Source organism: Nycticebus coucang, chromosome 20 (assembly GCF_027406575.1).
Source record: "Nycticebus coucang isolate mNycCou1 chromosome 20, mNycCou1.pri, whole genome shotgun sequence".
NCBI lineage: Eukaryota > Metazoa > Chordata > Mammalia > Primates > Lorisidae > Nycticebus > Nycticebus coucang.
The window spans coordinates 29,993,479-30,003,602 of NC_069799.1; positions in this window are offsets into that span (position 1 = coordinate 29,993,479).

The window sequence follows — 10,124 nt, forward strand, 5'->3', positions numbered from 1 at the left end:
TGTGATGCCAGGGCACTCTACCCAGGGCGACAGCGTGAGCCTCAGTCTGGAAAAAAAAAAAGAGAGAGAGAATCGCCTAAGCCCAAGATCTGGAGGTTGCTGTCAGCTGTGACGCCATAGCACTCTACCGAGGGCGATAAAGTGAGACTTTGTCTCTAAAAAAAAAAAAAGAAAGAAAGAAAAAGAAAAAGATTAATAAGAAAACACACAATTTAAACATTATGTATTACTTCAGCATGATAGAACTCTCTAGTAGCAAAATATAGCTGACCCTGGTGACTCAGGGCTATAATCCTACCACTCTTGGAGGATGAAGCAAGTGGATTACTTGAGCTCAGGAGAGTTTAAGATGAGCCTGAGCAAGATTGAGATCTCCTCTCCAAAAAATAACTGAGCTTTGTGGTGGGTGCCTACAGTCCCAGCTACTTGGGAGGCTGAGGCAAGAGAATCACTTGAGCCCAAGAATCTGAGGTTGCTGTGAGCCAGAGCACACTAAGGAGGTCAACCAGGTGAGACTCTGTCTCAAGAAACGCAAAAATAAATAGACGATCAAATAATTCTTAAACAAATGTAAAATGAAAAACACAACATATGTCAGGATTTCAAAATATATTGCAGAGCCACAAAAATAAAACCAATGTTGGGGCGGCGCCTTAGCTCAAGGAGTAGGGCATCAGCTCCATATACCGGAGGTAGCAGGTTCGAACCTGGCCCCGGCCAAAATACTGCAAAAAATAATAATAATAATACAACCAATGTGGTACTGGCACAAAGACAGGTAAGTACATGATGGAAAATGATAGGATGACCACAAATAAATTCTTCTGTATCTTTGATAAGGTGGTCATGAACACACAATGGAGAAGAGTTTCTTCAAGAAACAATGCGAGGGCAGGTATGGTGGCTCACGCCTGTAATCCCAGCACTTTGGAAGGCTGAGGGGGGAAGACTGCCTCAGCTCACAGGTTCCAGACCAGCTCACAGGTTCCAGACAGCGAGACCTCATTTCTAAAAATAGCCAGGGGTCGTGGCAGGTGCGTGTATTGCCAGCTACTTGGGAGGCTAAGGAAATTGACTCGCCAAAGAGTATGATGTGAGCCAGGTCACTTGACTGGGGGTGATGAAGTGAGACTCTGCCTCAAAAAAAAAAAAAGTGAAGAGAAGAGAAGAGAGGAAAACTGCATATTTACATAACAAAAAAGACATCAACTTATATCTTGCATCACTTACAAAAAAACTTTAAATAGATTAAATATGTATAACAGAAGAAATATAACTAATAAAACTGTTAGAGGGACAAAGAGGAAACTAGATCATGACATTCATCTGGGCCCTATTTTTTTTTTGATATGACAATAAATGCTTATAAGCAACAAAAAACAGAACAGGCTTGGTGCCTGTAGCTCAACGGCTAGGGTGCCACACACATATGGACTGGCACGTTCAAATTAGGCCTGGGTCTAGCAAATAACAATAACAACTACAACAAAAAAATAGCTGGGCATTGCGGCAGACACCTGTACTCCCAACTACTTGGGAGGCTGAGGCAAGAGAATCACTTAAACCCAAGAGTTTTATGTTGCCCCAGCATTCTACTGAGGGTGACAGAGTGAGACTCTTTCTCAGAAAAAAAAAAAAAAAAACAGAACAGTGAGATTTCATCAAATTCTACCATTTCCACATATCAAAGAAAAAATTCACTAAAGTCAAAAGCTCACCTTAGAAATAAGTGAAAATATTTGTAAATCGGATGTATAATAGGAGATAATACTCAGAACACATATGTATATAATATATGTATATAAACAACTCCGAAAACGCAACAGTAAATAATAAATACCTTGATTTAAAAATTGACAAAGGAAGGTCAGGCATAGTGACTAATGCCTGAAATCCCAGCATTGTGCCAGGCCTATGCAGGTGGACTGCCTGAGCTCCCAGGTTCAAGACCAGCCTGAGCAAGAGCGAGACCTGGTCTCTAAAAATAGCTGGACTAGCAGAGCGCTATGGTAGGTGCCTATAGTCCCAGCTACTGGGGAGGCTGTGGTCAGAGAATTGCTTGAGCCCAGAAGTTTGAGGTTGCTGTGAGCTATGATGCCCTGGAGCTCTACTGAGGGTGACAAAAGGAGACTGTCTCATAAAAAAAAAAAAAAAAAAAAAAATTGATGAAGGATTGAACTGACATTTTTCAAAGAACATGTATAAATGGCCAAAAAGCATTTGAAAGGGTGCTCAAAATTACTTAATTATTGATGAAATGCAAAGCAAAATCATAATAAAATATTACATCATACTCAGAATGAACACTAAAAATACATTTGTCCCACTGAGAATTCTGAAGTGATTATGAGGGCATCGCCAACTTCTCCCAGCCATGATCTGGGAGGAGTCCTACCCATCCAGAGACCTGGAGGGAGATGCACACTCATGACCACGGAGACAGGCCTATAGACCCTGGCACTTTTGTGTGTGTATATATGTTTACATATCTTTTTATGTGTATGTGTACGTATATACAGACACTAGAACCTCCATATTGACCACCTCCCTACATTGACCACCTCCTCACGTTGACCTAATGTACACAGACTGGGCATGCGCCACATGTACGTATCAATACACTAGGTCAAGATCCTTATGCTAATCACCTACGTATGTTGACAAGATTTTTACCATCCCTTGAGTGGTCAACTTATAAAAGTTCTTCTGTGTGTGTGTGTGTATGAATAATACAGTCCTGATAAGCATATTCTAAGCAAGAGATAATTATAAAATAAGAGTTACTTATGATAGGCATGGTGGCTCACACCGGTAATCTTAGCACTCTAGGAGGCCAAGGCAGGTGAATCACCTAAGCTCAAGCATTTGACATCAGCCTGAGAAAGAACAAGACCCCTTCTCTAGTGAAAATAGAAAAACTAGCGAGGCACTGTAGGAGGTGCCTGTAGTCCCACCTACTGCGGAGGCTGAGAAGAGAGGATCATTGGTACCCAAGAGTTTCAGGTTGCTGTGATCTACAACGGCACTCAACTCAACTCCAGGGTAATAGAGAGAGAGAGAGAGACACTGTCTCAAAAAAGTGCCTGTAATCCTAGCACTCTGGGAGGCTGAGGCTAGTGGATTGCTTGAGCTCACGAGTTCAAGACCAGTCTGAAAAAAAATGAGACACTGTCTCTACTAAAAATACAAAAACTGAGGCAAGAGGATTGCCTGAGCCCAAGAGTTGGAGGTTACTGTGAGTTATGATGCCATGGCACTCTAACCAAGGCTTGAGAGTCTGTCCCACCCCCCAAAAAAATTCATTCTTGAGAGAAATCCTACAAATATTAATAATGTGGCAAAGCCTTTAACTAGTACTCATAACTACTAGACATCAAAGTATTCATCCTGGAGAGAAACCCTACAAATGTCAACCAAGTGGCATAGCCTTTAATGAGTCGTCAAATGTTTCTGCACATCAAAGAATTCATTCTGGAGAGAAACCCTACAAATGTTAATAATGTGGCAAAGCCTATAACTGGTATTCACACCTTTCTAGACATAAAAGAATTTCTTATGAATAAAAACTCTAGTTGTTGCATGACTGGAGACGCGAAGGAACAGCAACTTTGCTGTGGGTATAAACTCGCTCCTGTAATTATTAAATCAAGAAACTGACTACACGAGATGGGATGGCGTGTAGTGAAAATCTTTATTCAGGGTTTTGATTTTATACTTTTCTAGTCATGTATACACTTAATCTATCATCTGTGAGTTTCATCATTATCTTATTTTACCTATCTGAAATTAACTTGAAAGGAAATATTTTGTTATCATATCAATACAATCACATTTGTAGTAAACTTCTTCTTCTAAACACTGACTAATTTCTGAGCAGGTATCTAAATAAAGATCACAAAGAAGAAAGTAGCCACAGGGGAACAGAGTTAATGGAAGACTATCTTCAAGCATCCACTCAGTTTACTCAGTATGAAGTAATGACTGTGTCTGTCCCCCAGGGCAGAGTATCTATAGACTGCTGACAATATGTTGTTAACATACGTCAACCCTCTGGCCCATATCTCTGAGGAAGGGTGGCATGCCCTTTGACCTCAGGCTTCATGGGGTGCACAGCTTCAGAGAATGGGCCTGTGGAATTTTTAATTCCAGGCAACCCAACAACTTTGTGTGTGTCCCAGGGGGGTCCAGGTCCCTTAAGCCTCTGGAAGAAAAGAAAGTCATTTTAAACTCACACTGAATTCACTTTGTATGCTTGATGTAGGATATTTTTATTTCTAAATATTATCCTACACTAGTCATGTGAAGAATGTAGCAAAGCCTTTAATTAGCATATGAACCTTTCTAGATATAAAAGAATTCATTCTGGAAAGAAACTTATCAATGCAAACAGTGTGGCCAACCCTTTAACATGTTCAAACCTCACTGTACATAAATTAATTCATACTGGACAGAAACACTCCAAATATGGAGAATGCGGCAGTAGTGCCACCAGAGTACCTGGTGTTCATAAGTTGCTAAGCATAAAAGAATTCACTGTGGTGAGAAATCCTACAAATGTGTGCAGTGCAAGAATGCCTTTAACAGAGCTCAAAGCTTACCATACATTAGAAAATCCATATTGGAGAGAAATCTTACAAATGTGAATATTGTGGCAAAGGTTTTAACTAGTCTTCAGCCCTCAGTAAACATAAGAGAAATTGTAGTAGAGAAAAATGGTGACAACATGAAGTAGTGGAAAATCCTCCTGCCAGTAGTCACCTGTAATCCACACATGGATTTACAATGGATTTTATTGGATTAAATGCGTAATTACCTACAATGTAAAATACTGAAAATCATGAAGGTATATCTCATGCTCTGTAATATGTAAATTGTTTGATGAAGTGGAAAAGAAAGCCAAGTGTTACATGCAGGAGTCCCCCCCCAAAGACCACTCCACCAGATAAGTTGAATTAAAGAGAAGTCCTTTTTTTTTTTTCTTTTTTAAAGAGCAGTCCTTTTATTGAAGAGCCGGCTGACAACTGCCCCAGTGTCACAAAATGGGGTTTCTGGGTGCAACCCCGAGTTGTCTAAGGCTCTGACTTTTATAAGACAAAATATTTCCAGGGGTCAGATAAACATAGTCATAGAAGTGAAAAACAGCAGTGAGGGGAAATCATGAGAGCAATTAGTAATTTTCCATTGCACAGCAGGTACAGTCAGATAGGGAGGAGGATTCCCAGGTGAGGGTAATAAACAACATGATCATAAAAAGCTATAATCATAAGGGCTACGTGGTCAGTAACTTACATTACTAACAATTTTACCTACAGGCATTTACGGTTATACTGGGAGGGAAAATAAGAGGGACCAGTTTTTAGAAGTGATGAAATGTGACCAAAAGGGAGTAAACAGTAAAATGGAGTCCAACTTTCTCTTTTAACATTTTCATATAATATACAAATAGCATGAAGACCACCTTACATATTCTCACTGGTTTTTCTTTAGGAGTTACACCTGCAAGTCCTCAGTGAGAAGAGGATTGTCATAAAAGTAATTAGTGACTTTCTATACAATATTAATAATTTTAACAGTTCTAACTAAATATACATAAAATACCATGCAATGGTGGGGCGGCAGGTGGAACCAGTTTTTTCTAAAGCAATAAAATGTAGCAAAACAGCCCTCTTTAGCTTCCCACTGATTCTCTGCAAAAGGAATTATATTAAAATGGAGTTAGGCTTGCTTCTTTTTTATCCCAACACAAGTACTACTATTTTTCCTACATAAAAATGAAGTATACTTTTTTTTGAGACAGAGTCTCCGTTGGTCACCCTTGGTAGAGTGTCATGGCATCTTAGATAACAGCAACCTCAAATTCTTGGGTTCAATCAATTCTCTTGCCTCAGCCTCTTGAGTAGCTGGGACAACAGACACCAGTCACAACGCTTGAAGTACACTTACAAATATTGCATGACCCCCAGGCAAAATGCCAATAAACATATACCACAAATGTAGTCAGGCACAGTCTCTGACCTGTAATTCTAGCACTCTGAGAGGGGAAGGCAGGAGAATTGCTTGAGCTCAGGAGTTTCAGACCAGTCAGAGGAACAAAAATACGAAAAATAGAAAAACCACTCAAGGATGGTGGTATACCCTGGTAGTCTCAGATACTCAGCAGGCTGAGGAAAGAGTATTGCTTTAGCTCAACTATTTGAGGTTGCTGTGAGGTATGACGATGCCATGGCACTCTAGCCAGAGTGGCACCATCACAAAAGTATATACAACACATGTTACACAAATGGCAATACCTATATTAGATTTAATATCCTACAATAACATGAGATCAAAATCAATGTGATGCCATATCACTCTACTGATGGTGACAAAGTGAGACTCTGCCTCAAAAAAAAAAAAAGAAAGAAATTGTAAAGTAGATGACAATACAAACATAATTTCACCAAAGTTTCTTTTTCTTTCTTTCTTTCTTTTTTTGGAGACAGAGCCTCAAGCTGTCACCCTGGGTAGAGTGAAATGTCATCATAGCTCACAGCAACCTCCAACTCCTGGGCTCAAGCAAATCTCTTGCCCTGGCTTCTCAAGTAGCTGGGACTACAGGTGCCTGCCACAATGCCTGGCTACCTTTTGTTTTTTTTTTTTTTTTTTGTAGAGACAGAGTCTCGCTTTACCGCCCTCCGTAGAGTGCCATGACGTCACATGGCTCACAGCAACCTCCAGCTTTTGGGCTTACCCCATTCTCGTCTCAGCCTCCGGAGCAGCTGGGACTACAGGTGCCCGCCACAACACCAGCTATTTTTTGTTTGCAGTTTGGCCCAGGCCGGGTCCTAACCCGCCACCCTCGGTATATGGAGCCGGCGCCACCCGGGGCTATGTTTTGGTTGCAGCCATCATTGTTGTTTGGTTGGCCTGGGCTGGATTTGAACCACCAGCTCAGGTGTATGTGGCTGGTGCCTTAACCGCTTGAGCCAAAGGCGCCAAGCCAACTGAGGTTTCTACAGACAGAAAAAATCTCAACATTTCTTCTTAGAAAGGGCTGTCAAAGGTTCAGCGCCTGTAGCACAGTGGTTACCGCACCAGCCACATACACTGTAGCAGGCAGGTTGAAACGTGGCCTGGGCCAGGTAAACAACAATGAGAACTGCAACAACAACAAGAAAAATAGCCAGTCTTTGTGGCAGGAACCTGTAGTCCCAGCTACTTGGGAAGCTGAGGCAAGGGAATCACTTAAGCCTAAGAGTTTCAGGTTGCTGTGACACCACAGTACTTTACGGAGAACTGCAGCTTGAGACTCTGTCTCAAAAAAGAAAGAAAGAAAGAAAGGGTTGTCAAAAGTCATTGGATAACTGTCCTCCCTGCAGTCAGAGAAGAAGAGTGAAGATCTCCATCATTTTCTCAGTAAGAGAACGAGGATAACAACATGAATTCACTTTGCTGCTGCTTGTAATATACAGAAGCAAATGAATAATGAAGCCCTCATATATTTTTAATTATAAACAAAGGCATGATTGTCATAAAATATCCAAAAGACACAAACTGTGTCACATCGATATAAAATTTGTCAGTCAACCTATCCCTCAAGAAAACTCTGTTCAACTTTCTGATAATTTTGTTCAAATTCTTAAACTATGACCTTTACTAGTGCTCTCATTTTTTTTTTTTTTTTTTTGAGTGTGTGTCCAAAATTGTGAAGCTGGCCATCTGGAATAATGTGAGAAATATCAGGTCTTTGTCCTTCTATCCAGAGCTGCATGCTCTGCTGAAGAGGGTCAGGTCCCAGCTCGTTGCATCTGATTCACTGACAGGCTGTGACCCCCTGTCCAGGGATGGGATATGTCCTTCCTCGGAGGAGCTGTGTGTTTCTCCACCCAGGCTGGGTCCCTAGGATCAGGCAGTGTAGGAGAACAGCCCTCATCAGAGAAGACAAAGGCCACATGGGTGCCCACGACATAGGTCTGCACTGCTGTGCTCATAGGCACCTGCAACAGGTGAGCTCAGAAAGCTGTTTCCAGGATAGAAGAAAGGCCTGTTGTGGTTTTCATGCCTGTAATCCTAGCACTCTGGGAGGCTGAGGTGGGTGGATTGCCTGAGCTGATGTGTTGGAGACCAGCATGAGCAAGAAGAAGACCCTGTCTCTACAAAATAGCCAGGTGTTGTGGTGGCAGCCATAGTCCCAGCTACATAAGAGGCTGAGAGAAGAGGATTGCTTAAACCCAAGAGTTTGAGGTTGCTGTGAGCTGTTATGCATTGGCACTCTACTGATAGTGACTCAGTGAGACTCTGTCTCAAAAACAAACAAACAAACAAACAAAAAAACAGATTAGGAGAAAATGTATCTGCCGTGACTTCCCCCCAGGCTATGTCTTAATAAATGACCTCAGGGTGGCGCCTGTGGCTCAGTGAGTAGGGCGCCGGTCCCATATGCTGGAGGTGGCGGGTTCAAACCCAGCCCCGGCCAAAAACCAAAAAAAAAAAAAATAAAAAATAAATGACCTCAGACACAGCATTGACAGAGGTCACTGGTCTTTTAAAACAGCACAGCAGGTGATCTTTTGGGAACTGCAATCTGGACCACTTGCTGTGCCCAGTGTGGGCCCTTAGTGCATTGCTACCACAGGGAACAGGCATGGTCAATGTCACTGCTCTGTACAATGTCAGAGACCTTTGGTTTGTTTTCAAAGTCAAGCTGTGCTCATCTTGTAGACACTACTCTGTGCAGGAATCATGTGAGTGAGAGACTCACCAGAACCATTTCCAAGGTTGCTCAGTTGCTTATACTGGAACCTTCTCATGCACCTTCAGGTGAATCTCACGTGTCCCTCCTCCTCCTCCCTGACCTGGTCATTCACTGCAAGACCTATCATCCCCCCACCCTCACAATATTCTCTGAGTGCAGGATGCTAAAATCCTCTCACCACTGAGAAACCCACTTTCTACCAAACCCCTTTGAAAGTTATTTTTTTTGGTCTGTTTAGGGGGCAGAGAAGAATTCTACCTGCTGCTTTATCTTGGAAGCTGCCCATGGAAATTATTTTCTTTTTTCTGGAATTCATCCATCTGAGCTCAAATGAGATTTTGTGGATAAAATGAATGAGTAAGCACCTTGAAGGGAACACCTTAGAAGCCCTAGTCTGTCCTGGATAATCAGGAGCTGTGGTTGTCACCTAAAAGCTGATTCTCTTTTTTCCAGAGTCCAGAATCTAAGAGGTCCTGGCTGTCAGAGAGCTCTCAGTTCTCCTGCCAGGGAATACTGTGTTAATCCCTGTCACCTCTAACCTGGAAGTGAGAGAGGATACTGAGAAGGGTGAGGTCTAGAAGTACAGATCTTCTCAAGGAGACCACAAGGATATACCTGCAGGGTCCTCTCCATGGTGACTCAGATCTTGGGATTTTTTTTTTTTCTTTGAGACAAGAGTCTCAAGCTGTCACCCTGGGTAGAGTGCCATGGCATCACAGCTCACAGCAACCTCCAAATCTTGGGCTTAAGAAATTCTTTTGCCTCAGCCTCCCAAGTAGTTGGAACCACAGGCGTCCACCACACACTTGGCTATTTTTTGGTTGCAGTTGTCATTTTTGTTCAGCAGACCCGGGCTATGTTCAAACTCACCACCCTAGGTGTAATCCTCTAGACCTAAGATCCCTAGATAATAGAGCCCATGTGGAGACTTCTGGAGAGTTCTTCAGTTCTTTCGCCCTTCCAGAAGCTCTGGTGCTTTTCTGTATTCCTTTCTAACTTCTAATAAAATCCTATCTTACCACTGATCTGTGGTCTGTGGGTTCATTCCTCAAATCCTGAGACCAAGGACCTACTGAAAAGTGAAATTCCCGTATTCCTACTGAAAAGTGAAATCCTCCTGCATTGCCAACTCCCTCACTGGAGCCCTGACCCTTCTCTGAACTGCCATAGCATTTGCTTTTGTGACTCCCAGCGTGTTAATCTATTAGGTTACTAAGTTCCTTATGTGCATGTTTTTAGCTAGACATCATAATGTATATTGAAAAAAAATACAAATAAAATAAAATAAAAATCTTTCAAAGAAAACGCCTTCAAAGCAAACTCTAACTTCTACTGAAATAATAAGTGCGCAAGCCTAGTACAGAGTAAACACTCCGTAGTTTTTCATTCC